The sequence below is a fragment of the Tasmannia lanceolata genome, unplaced genomic scaffold (assembly GCF_043159265.1).
Source record: "Tasmannia lanceolata isolate RefF3 unplaced genomic scaffold, GAP_Taslan_0.1 ptg000044l, whole genome shotgun sequence".
Lineage (NCBI taxonomy): Eukaryota > Viridiplantae > Streptophyta > Magnoliopsida > Canellales > Winteraceae > Tasmannia > Tasmannia lanceolata.
Window position 1 is genome coordinate 2,799,396 of NW_027518721.1, and position 10,464 is coordinate 2,809,859.

Below are 10,464 nucleotides of genomic sequence, written 5' to 3' on the forward strand. Positions count from 1 at the left end.
TCCCAAAAATTGGTTAAACGCTCCTTGACACTATCTCCAGGGTTTCCTATGTCTAAACGATGGATATCTTATAAACTTTCAAAATTAAGAAACTTTCTATTTTTTCAATCTCCATCATGCGTCAACTAAATCTAAGATTCAATATCATATCAAAACTTGGCTAAAAGCTCCTTGACAGCATCTCTAGGGTTTTCTATTTCTAAAAGATGTATGTTTTATAATATTTCTAAAATCAGAAACTTTCTGTTTTTTCAATTCTCATCCTCATCCTAAAACTTGGCTAAAAGCTCCTTAACACCATCTATAGGGTTTCCTATGTCTAAAAAATTGATGTTTTTTAAAGTTTCTAAAATAAAAAACATTTTATTTTTTCATTCTTTATCCTTCATGAACTAAAATTATGATTCATTACTACCGCATCCTCATCTCAAAACTTGGCTAAAAGCTCCTTGACACAATCTCTAGGGTTTCATATGTCTAAAAGATAGATGTTTTATAAAGTTTTTAAAATGAGAAACTTTTTATATTTCCCCCATCCTTCATCAACTAAATCTAAGACTCAATACCATCGCTAACTCACCCGAAAACTTGGCTCAGCGCTCCTTAATACCATTTCTAGGGTTTACTAAGTGTAAAAGATTGATGTTTTACAAAGTTTTGAAAATAAGAAACTTTCTATTTTTCAATCTCCATCATTCAACAAATAAATCTAAGATTCAATTCCGTCTCATTCTCATCCTAAAACTTGGCTAAAAGCTTCTTGTCACCATCTCTTGTGTTTCTTATGTCTAAAAGATGGATGTTTTATAAAGTTTCTAGAATAAGAAACTTTCTATATTTTCAAACTCCATCCTTTATCAACTCAATCTAAGATTCAGTACCATGTAAGCCTCATCTCAAAACTTGTCTAAAAGCTCATTGACACCATCTAGAGGGTTTCCTATGTCTAAAAGATGGATGTATTATAAAAGTTCAATCTCCATCCTTCATCAACTAAATCTAAGATTCAATTTCATCTCATCCCCATCCCAAAACTTGGTTAAAAGCTTCTTGACACTATCTCTAGGGTTTCCTATGTCTAAAAGATGAATGTCTTATAAAGTTTCTAGATTAAGAAACTTTCTATTTTTTCAATCTCCACCATGTGTCAACTAAGTCTAAGATTTAATATAATCTGATACTAATCTCAAAACTTGGCTAAAAGCTCTTTGACAGCATCTCTAGGATTTTCTATGTCTAAAGATGAATGTTTTGTAAAGTTTATAAAATAAGAAACTTTCTATTTCTTCAATCTCCTTCCGTCATCAACTAAATCTAAGATTAAATTTAATCTCATCCTCATCCCAAAACTTGCCTAAAAGCTCCTTAACACTATCTCTAGGGTTTCTTATGTCTAAAAGATGGATGTCTTATGAAGTTTCTAAATTTCATCTCATCCTCATCAGGCGTTAACTAAATCTAAGCTTCAACATCATCTTATCCTAATCTCAAAACTTGGATAAAAGCTCATTGACAGTATCTGTAGGGTTTTCTATGTCTAATAGATGTATGTTTTTAAAAAATTTCAAAATAAAAAACTTTCTGTTTTTTCAATTCTCATCCTCAACCTAAAACTTATCTAAAAGCTCATTAACACCATCTATAGGGTTTCCTATGTCTAAAAGATTAATATTTTATAAAGTTTATAAAATCAGAAACTTTCTATTTTTTCATTCTCCATCCTTCATCAACTAAATTTTAGATTCATTACCATCACATCCTCAACTCAAAACCTGGCTAAAAGCTCCTTCACTCAATTTCTAGGGTTTCATATGTATAAAAGATAGTTGTTTTTTTAAAGTTCCTAAAGTAAGAAACATTTGATTTTCTCCCCATCCGTCATGAATTAAATCTAAGATTCAATACCATCGCTAACTCATCCCAAAACTTGGCTCAGTTCTCCTTGACACCATTTCTAGGGTTAACTAAGTATAAAAGATTGACGTTTACAAAGTTTCTAAAATAAGAAACTTTCTATTTATTCAATCTCCATCATTCAACAAGTAAATCTAAGATTCAATACCGTCTCATTCGTATCCCAAAACATGGCTAAAAGCTGTTTGACACCATCTCTATGGTTTACTATGTCTAAAATATTGATGTTTTATAAACTTTCTAAAATAAGAAACTTTTTATTTTTTCATTCTCCATCCTTCATCAACTAAATCTAAGATTCAATACCATCTAATCCTCATCTCAAAACTTGGCTAAAAGCCATTTGACATCATCTCTAGGGTTTACTAAGTGTACGAAATTGATGTTTTATAAAGCTTCTAAAAGTCGAAACTTTTTATTTTTTCAATCTCCATCCTTCAGCAATTAAATCTAAGATTCAATACCCTCTCACTCTCATCTCAAAACTTTGCAAAAAGCTCATTGACAACATCTCTAGGGTTTCATTTGTCTAAAAGATGGATGTTTTATAAAGTTTATAAAATATTAAACTTGCTATTTTTTAATCTCTCCATCCTTTATCAACAAAATCTAAGATTCAATACCCTCTCATTCTCTTCCCAAAACCTGGCTAAAAGCAACTTTACATCTTCCCTAGGGTTTCAATACCATAAAAGATGGTCCTTCATCAACTAAATCTACAATTAAATACCATCTCATCCTCATCCCAAAACTTGCCTAAAATCCCCTTGACACTATCTCAAGGGTCTCTTTTGCCTAAAAGATGGATGTTTTATAAAGGTTCTAAAATAAGAAATTTCCTATTTTTTCAATCTCCATCCTTCATCAACTAATTCTAAGATTCAATCGCATCTCCTCCTCATCTGAAAACTTGGCTAAAAGCTCCCTAACACAATCTCTAGCGTTTCCTATATCTAAAAGATAGATATTTTATAAAGTTTCAAAAATAAAAAACTATTTTATTTTTTGAATTTCCATCCTTCATCAACTAAATGAAAGATTCAATACCATCTAATCCTCATCTCAAAACTTGGGTAAAAGTTCCTTGACACCATCTCTAGGGTTTACTAAGTGTAAAAGATTGATGTTTTATAAAGTTTCTAAAATAAGAAACTTTTTATTTTTTCAATCTCCATCCTTCAGCAACTAAATCTAAGATTCAGTACTCTCTCATTCTCATCACAAAACTTGGTTAAAAGCTCCTTGACACCATCTATAAAGTTTCCTATGTCTAAAAGATGGATGTTTTATAAAGTTTCTAAAATCAGAAACTTTCTATTTTTTCAATCTCCATCCTTGATCAACTAAATCTAAGATTCAATACCATTTAATCCTCATTCAAAAACTTGACTAAAAGCTCATTGACACCATCTAGAGGGTTTCCTATGTTTAAAAGATGGATGTTTTATAAAGTTTCTAAAATAAGAAACTTTCTATTTTTTTCATCTCCTTCCTTTATCAACTAAATGTAAGATTCAATACAAACTCATCCTCATCTCAATACTTCGTTAAAAGTTCCTTACACTACAACAAAACTAGGCTTTCCCTATGTAAGTTTGTTGTGTCGGTAGGAAGAAGTTTACTTTTTCCTACGGATTTTTAATCTGTGGGGAAAAATAACATATTCCTACTGGTGTTTTCATTTGCCGTAGGTATATAATTTTTGCTGACGGATTGCTTAGTAATTCGTAGGTAAAACTTGGCATTTGTCCCTACGGTATTCCTTTGCCTACGGAAACTACCATTTTACAGTAGGGAAAAACGACCTTTTACCTACGGCCACGTAAAAAAATTTCATAGGGAGTTAAAATTCGTAGCAATATGCTAAAATAAATACTAAGCGCGTTTGCGGAGGCGGAGAAATGTAAAATTCCGACTTTCATTTCCACTTATGCCCATACCATTTTATTGGAATGACTAAAACAACACCTGAAGGGGGGTAAACACATCTCTCTCGTTCTCCCTCGGGGATGGAGAAAACCTAACTAGAATAAAACAAATCGTAGACCTTCCTCTCTGCCACAAGCCATTGTCGATCCAGCGTCGGCCAACGCAGAAATCATCTCCAGCCTTGACTCAGCTTCGACCCATCCACAGGTACTCTCTCCCTCCCTATCTCTCCACAGGTACTCTCTCCCTCCCTATCTCCCTGTCTATCTCCTTCTCCCTCCTCCTCTATCTTTTTTACTATGCTCCTACCACCAACCACACCATCTCAGAGATTTAGGTTTTAGAAATTTTGGGTTTTTAGAGATTTAGGTTCTAGACATTTAGAGATTTAGGGTTTTTGGAAATTTAGGGTTTTTAGATATTTAGATTCTGACTTTCTATAGAGATTTAGGTTTGGGATTTTAAACTTTGATCATGGAGAGAGGGTTTTCAGGTAGGGTTTTTAAACTTCTATTTGATCTGTGTGCTTTATGGAAGAACCATCTTCTTCTTCTAGTTGATGGATTATTTATGGAAGAATCATCGACCTTCAGCCCCACTTATTTTATACATGTATTTTTCAAAAGAAATTTTGATTTTGTAATTTGGGTGTGGAATTTTCTTTTTCCTGATCTGAGGTTGTTTGCAGTTTCTTTTCTTCCTAACATCAATGGAAAATTTCTGTTAAGTTTTGGGTATGATGGGGTTGTATTTCTTCAAGCTAATAAGAAGTGAATGATTAATAAGATACATAAAATATGCTTTAAAAAGCAAAATGCATTTTTTGTGGTAGTTTTTTGGTATCTCGATGGGTTGTTATTGTTGGGTTGTGAGAAAGAAAAGAGGAAATGAAAGAGTGGTGAAATATAAATTGGATGAATTTGCAGTGGTTTTGGTGAAGGGTTAGGTTTGTGTTGAGGGGTTTCGAAGAAAATGGTGAGGAAATAAGAGAACTGAAATTGAAAAAAAAAGATCTTGGTGGTGTGTGTCTTGGATGATATACAGGCAATCCGAACTTAAGGTGATGATTTGACCCATTTCATGTTCATGAAAAAAAAATCAGGGGAAGGCAGTTCAACTGTAATGTTCCTTTTTCGGAACATTGACCGAGTGTTGTGGATCATATGGAAGTGCAAGGATTGAGCCGTATGGGACAGCTTTTTGTGTGTTTGGGCGTCATTCATGGGGTCGGATTGTGTGGAGATGGCTCGCTTGTGGGGCCCATAAAGTGGGAGTTCCACTCTAAGGCGTAGGGCCATCGACCCGTCTATTGTTCAAAGGGGCGATCAGTTAGCCATCTTTTGGATTACTCCTGATTTGGTGCTGAAATGATAAGGAAAGCCATGTGTCCATCTATTGGTAAAGGCTAGTTCCCATTTGGCCATATTTTGACTAGAGCACTGAAATGATATGGACATTCACATTGGCTTTGGGTGGGAATCATTGCAACAAGCTATAAGAAGGGGATAAGTGGGAATGATGCAATGTTTTAGGCCATCTTTAAGTTTTGTTCGTTGGGTTATCTTGAGTTAGTGAAGCCAACCATGAAGTGGATAGTGTATCCCTTACTTGTAATTGAATGCAGTGAGCATTCCCCTCTAACAATTCCATCACCAGTCCAGCAACATTCCACACTTCTCCAACACTCTACTTTCTATCATTTTGTAATCTTGTGAAATTGAAATCCAATACCATTTCTGATGTGGTATGTAATCATGTTATTTCCTTATAATGTTGTAGCCCCACATAGCAAGTGTAAGGACTTTTGTTAATGAAAGTAATGAATGTTAAACTCATGTTAAGTTCTGGTTTTTTTTTCTACTTTGTTGTGATGTTAATTTGAGATGAGTGTTGTGATTGCAATGGTATAAACATAGAAGGAAGAGATTACTAAGGTCCATCACAAGTGGTATCAAAGCTACATCCAGCCAGTCTTGTAGTCTCTCGAAGTCACGAAGGAGCTGCGGGGAAAATGAGCAGTGTGTGATCTGTATTTTAGTGACTGGATCACTCCAGCCACAACACCCACCAACTGTTTGAAGAAAAGTCCAGCAGAAGTACATAGTCCTGGCCAGTTTTGAGCTGCGAAAATGACTTGCTACTGACACCTCCTAGGTGTTTGACAGATTGCTCAAGTGAGACTAGCATATTTGCATGTGCGGGGACATTCCTCCGTTCGCACACCGTAAGTGTTTGAGGAAAGTCTACAAGAACCATATTGGGAAGTAGCATAACTCAAAACAGCACACGAAAGTAATGAATGTTAAACTCATGTTAAGTTCTGGTTTTTTTTCTATTTTGTTGTGATGTTAATTTGAGATGAGTGTTGTGATTGCAATGGTATAAACATAGAAGAAAGAGATTACTAAGGTCCATCACATCAACAGGGTAGCATATTGAATCTAACCAACATCCTGATGTTTTCAGTTATAATTGTGAATTATCAATTTCCTATTTGAATTTTTTTTAGTTTGGTAAGTTGATTATGTAGCTTTGATACCCTGTAACCTTTTTTTAGTTAAATATTTTTTCTTTGTCTCATTGGTATTTGGTTATAATCTTGCAGGGGACTTGTACTACTACATCAATAGGTATGTCTATTTGAATCTCTATTATAAATCAATGCGACTGTCTTCAATGTACAATCATAGGCAGCTATCCTTTAGAAATTGATCCTCCACTTTTGTTATTCTTCTGTAATTTTCACACATACTATTATGTATTTTATTTAGTGCCTTGGTAGGTGCACTATGTGAGGCCACACTTTCCCTTTGGAAAAGTAGGTGAGATTTTTCTTTTTTATTCTCTTTGTAGATCATCATTCACTGATTTCCAAATGTTTACAATCTTGTAATCAACCTTTTGTTGTCGAGTGTGAGCTTTACGAATCCCTGCAATTAGTTCTCGCTTCCTTCATGTGTAAATTTTGAAAGAAAAGGTGCTGATGTCTGCTACTGATTAGTGAACTCTATGCTTGCTAGTTGATGGAATTCCATGGAATTGTAGCTTATATTTCCAAATGCATCCATCGTATGGTAATAGCTTTGAGTATTTTAAAGCTATAGTGGAATATTGCCCTCTGTAGTGGCATTGGAATCTTTGTTGTCTTCTATTCCCTTAAAGTTCTTGAAAGTGATTTTTTCTCAAATGAATTTTGCTGCCATTGAAAGAACCGAATTGAGGAATGCCATCACCTGGTGAACTATTGAAGTAGTCGATTAGATTAGAATCTATGTAAACTTTTGAGGAAAGTTGAGTTATTAGTTCAAATCTACCAAAACAGTAAGCTCAACACAATGGAACGGATTTGAGTGCTTGTTGAAATTTGCTCATTTCGAATCATAGTGAGTAGTGACAGCACTGCCACTCAATTTAGAAGGTTGTATGGTCAAGTGGCACTTAAAGACTGTCTATGATCAGCTAGCCATTAATTGAGACTTGTTCCAAATTTGATAAACAACCATGAATGGGTTTCAAAATTCCCTTTATGAACCTATCTTTAAGAGCAGAATTCCACTCTCGTAGCCATGCCATTTTGGATATTTCCATCTGTTATTAAGGGTGAGTTTCCAACTCTACTAGTGTCCAAAACTTGCTGAAGATGAGCCTCAAATCCTACGACTGCTGCTTGGCCTAACATAAAGGACAATGATACATTTGTAGGAAAATTTCAGCTCTTAATTGGTGCTTAAATTTGACACTTGATTTCAGTTTTAAATACCACTCAAAATCTTAAGAGATGAGTTGAACCAGTACTCTGTGGTCTTGAAATATCTTTATGGATCTCAGTCAAGTCCCACAATACACATACATTCTATTAGAGCTTTCCTTGAAAGCTAGCATTGTAGCTTACGCTTTCGGCTAAGAAGATGAAACTGTTTTATAATATTTTGTATACTTGTTACCATTTTCATTAGGTTTTTTGTTTGTATACATGTTTTGCCATTATTGTTGCTTATGCTCTTGTAACAGTTACTATATGAAACAAAGATTTTTTGGAACTACAAGGCACAAATTACAAGTTGCTCAGTTGTGATTTTATATAATTTTGCACCCAAACGACACCCAAGGAGACATTTCTTGAAAATTTAGTAGAAGGTTCTTCATCCTTTTTCATTGGCATAAAATCAATTAACCCAAATTTAGGATTAATCCAAATTTGGAGCAGATTCAGCTGTTTCCTACTCTTGATGTGTACAAACTGAGATCAATACCATATCCTTATGGGTGTGATCCCCATCATCACACCCTCATATGACACTTATTATGGGACAATGACTAGCGTATTAGTCTTAATGGGATTATGCCTTTATGAGTTTCCAAGTGGAAAGTCTGCAAATGGCAACAAGGCAACATACACGGTAATTCTAGTTTTGACTCTTGGACTTGCACCGTTGAGTTTTAATTGTAGCAATGAACTTCATATCTCTTCCTCTCTCTAACTGCAATGTAGGTTATTACTATCAATATTAAGTTTAGTCATATCTAATAAATCGGTATTAAGGTTTGAAGTGGCCAAATAACTCTTCATTACTAGGAGCAGATTCTTTTTATGGTTTCATGACTTTACAAAATTGTCAGGTGGGCTCTGTGCAATGATGGATGTATGTGATTGGAATCGTCTTTCTGAGTTATTATGAATATGATACAACCAATATTATAAATAGCCCTTCTGAACAATAGTTCAATGCGTTTGACATTGCATGCTATAAAATTGCTAATTTTTACGTCACCTTTGTGATCTTTGCATAACGTGTGATGTGATGGACTGTGCTTGAGGCTATCTGCCTCCAACCTACTGATGGAAATTTAGAAGAGATTCTTTTTTTGGGTGGGGGGGGTCTTCGTCCCACTTCTCTAAAAAAGAAGAACAAAATTAGAGAAGTTTTCCCTCAAGATTGGCAATGGTATTATTTCTCAACATATTATAATCTCTTAATTTTTACAATTTCGGTCTTCTTCATGATTGTTATATCCTAGAGTTCCAATTGTCTTCTCAATCTCTCCAATGTGATGACTAGAGGGACAACTGTATGATTGATTCCTTCTTTCGTTAAATATGTAGCTTTCATCATGGAATGCCTGAGCGGCCAAACCCCTCCATTTCATAACATTTTTCTTTGTTTGTTTGTCATATGTGGGTTTTAATCTCTTTTTCTTAGAAATTCTATGGAACATGTATTCTATCTTAGTAATTACGAAGGGATTTATTTCCCATGTTTTCGAGCAAGTATGGAGAAAGATTAAAATTTTTGACAAAGCTACCATAGTTGATGATGATGATGATGATGATGATAATGATGATGGTGTGTGTGTGTGTGTGTTTGCAGATGGGTATCCTTTTTTAGCCTCCAGAAGCTTCAAAGTTATATCCCAAGGCATATAGAAGTCCCATTCACTAATCTATTTGGACCGATTAACGCTACATGGTGATTATACATGAATGAAGATCATCTATCAGAAGGTATCATAACTTCTTTCTGATCTCTAAATGATTGGCACTGATTAACATAAGGTGACAGATAGAAATATTTAATAAGAAATGTTATGTAAACATTCTTCAAGAACACCACACTGCTTGCTTTACGTGCATAGTTGAAATGCATTTAAACTGGATCAGAATGCTATGTAAGCTTTCTGATAAGCATAACATTTATGCCTTTTGTTTTTTCAGTATCCTATTTAGTGAATATTATTTTCATTAATTTTTCTAAAGCATTTTTATTTTAAATGATTTTTTGTATTGAGAGAGAACAAGTACCCCCAGGAAGGCATCGAGGATGCCCTAGGAAGTAATGTTGCCTAGCCCCACATTTAAAAAAAAAATGTTGCTTAACCCCATGGACTTATAATTGTACAATTAGTTTTCAACGGCAAGTTAAATTCTTGAAATAAATTAACTTTATATGAACGTGTTGATTTATCATTAATTTATACATGCTTTGTGTTTGTAGGTTAAAAGTTCAAATCGCAAATGACGGTGGGGATTGAGGAGATGATGAAGAGGAGATGTTGAAGATGATGTTATGTAGAGTCATTAAATGTAGTATTTTGTGAAGTTTAGTTGAGGGAACAATTTCAACACATTTGTTATTGTTGAATTGTGATTTTAAAGATATTCAATTAAAAAATTTAACTATTTTTTTTTATATTTGTGTATGATGTTGTGGAAAAATTGAAGATATAATTGTTCAAAATTTGATGTTACATGTAGATTGTTTGTGGGATGTACAAGTATAATAGGTCATGAGAAATTGTTATTAATTAATAGATTAAAATAATTGAAAAGGCTATCCATACTGATTATATATTAAAATTCTGTAGGGAAAAGCTCCTTTTACCTACTAATATTTTCACCTACTGAAATTATCACCTACTGATGTTTTGAAATTCTATAGGGAAAAGCACCTTTTCTCTACGGATTTTTGGAAATTCAGTAGGGAAAAACACATTTTCCCCACGGAATATTTTAAAATTTTGTAGGGGAAGGCATCTTTTACCTACTTATTTTTTGAATTTTTGTAGGGAAAAGCACCTTTTATCTACGGATTTTTAGGATATTTCATAGGGAAAAACACATTT

General features: G+C 34.0%; 1 long non-coding RNA gene across 1 annotated transcript; it reads left to right on the forward strand.

The window, feature by feature from the left end:
• The first annotated feature begins 4,411 nt into the window (after positions 1 to 4,411).
• LOC143863829 (uncharacterized) lies at positions 4,412 to 10,095 on the forward strand. The gene is made up of 2 exons (XR_013240996.1): positions 4,412 to 6,473; positions 9,837 to 10,095. It is a non-coding gene; the product is annotated as an uncharacterized LOC143863829 (long non-coding RNA).
• The last annotated feature ends 369 nt before the right edge of the window (positions 10,096 to 10,464 follow it).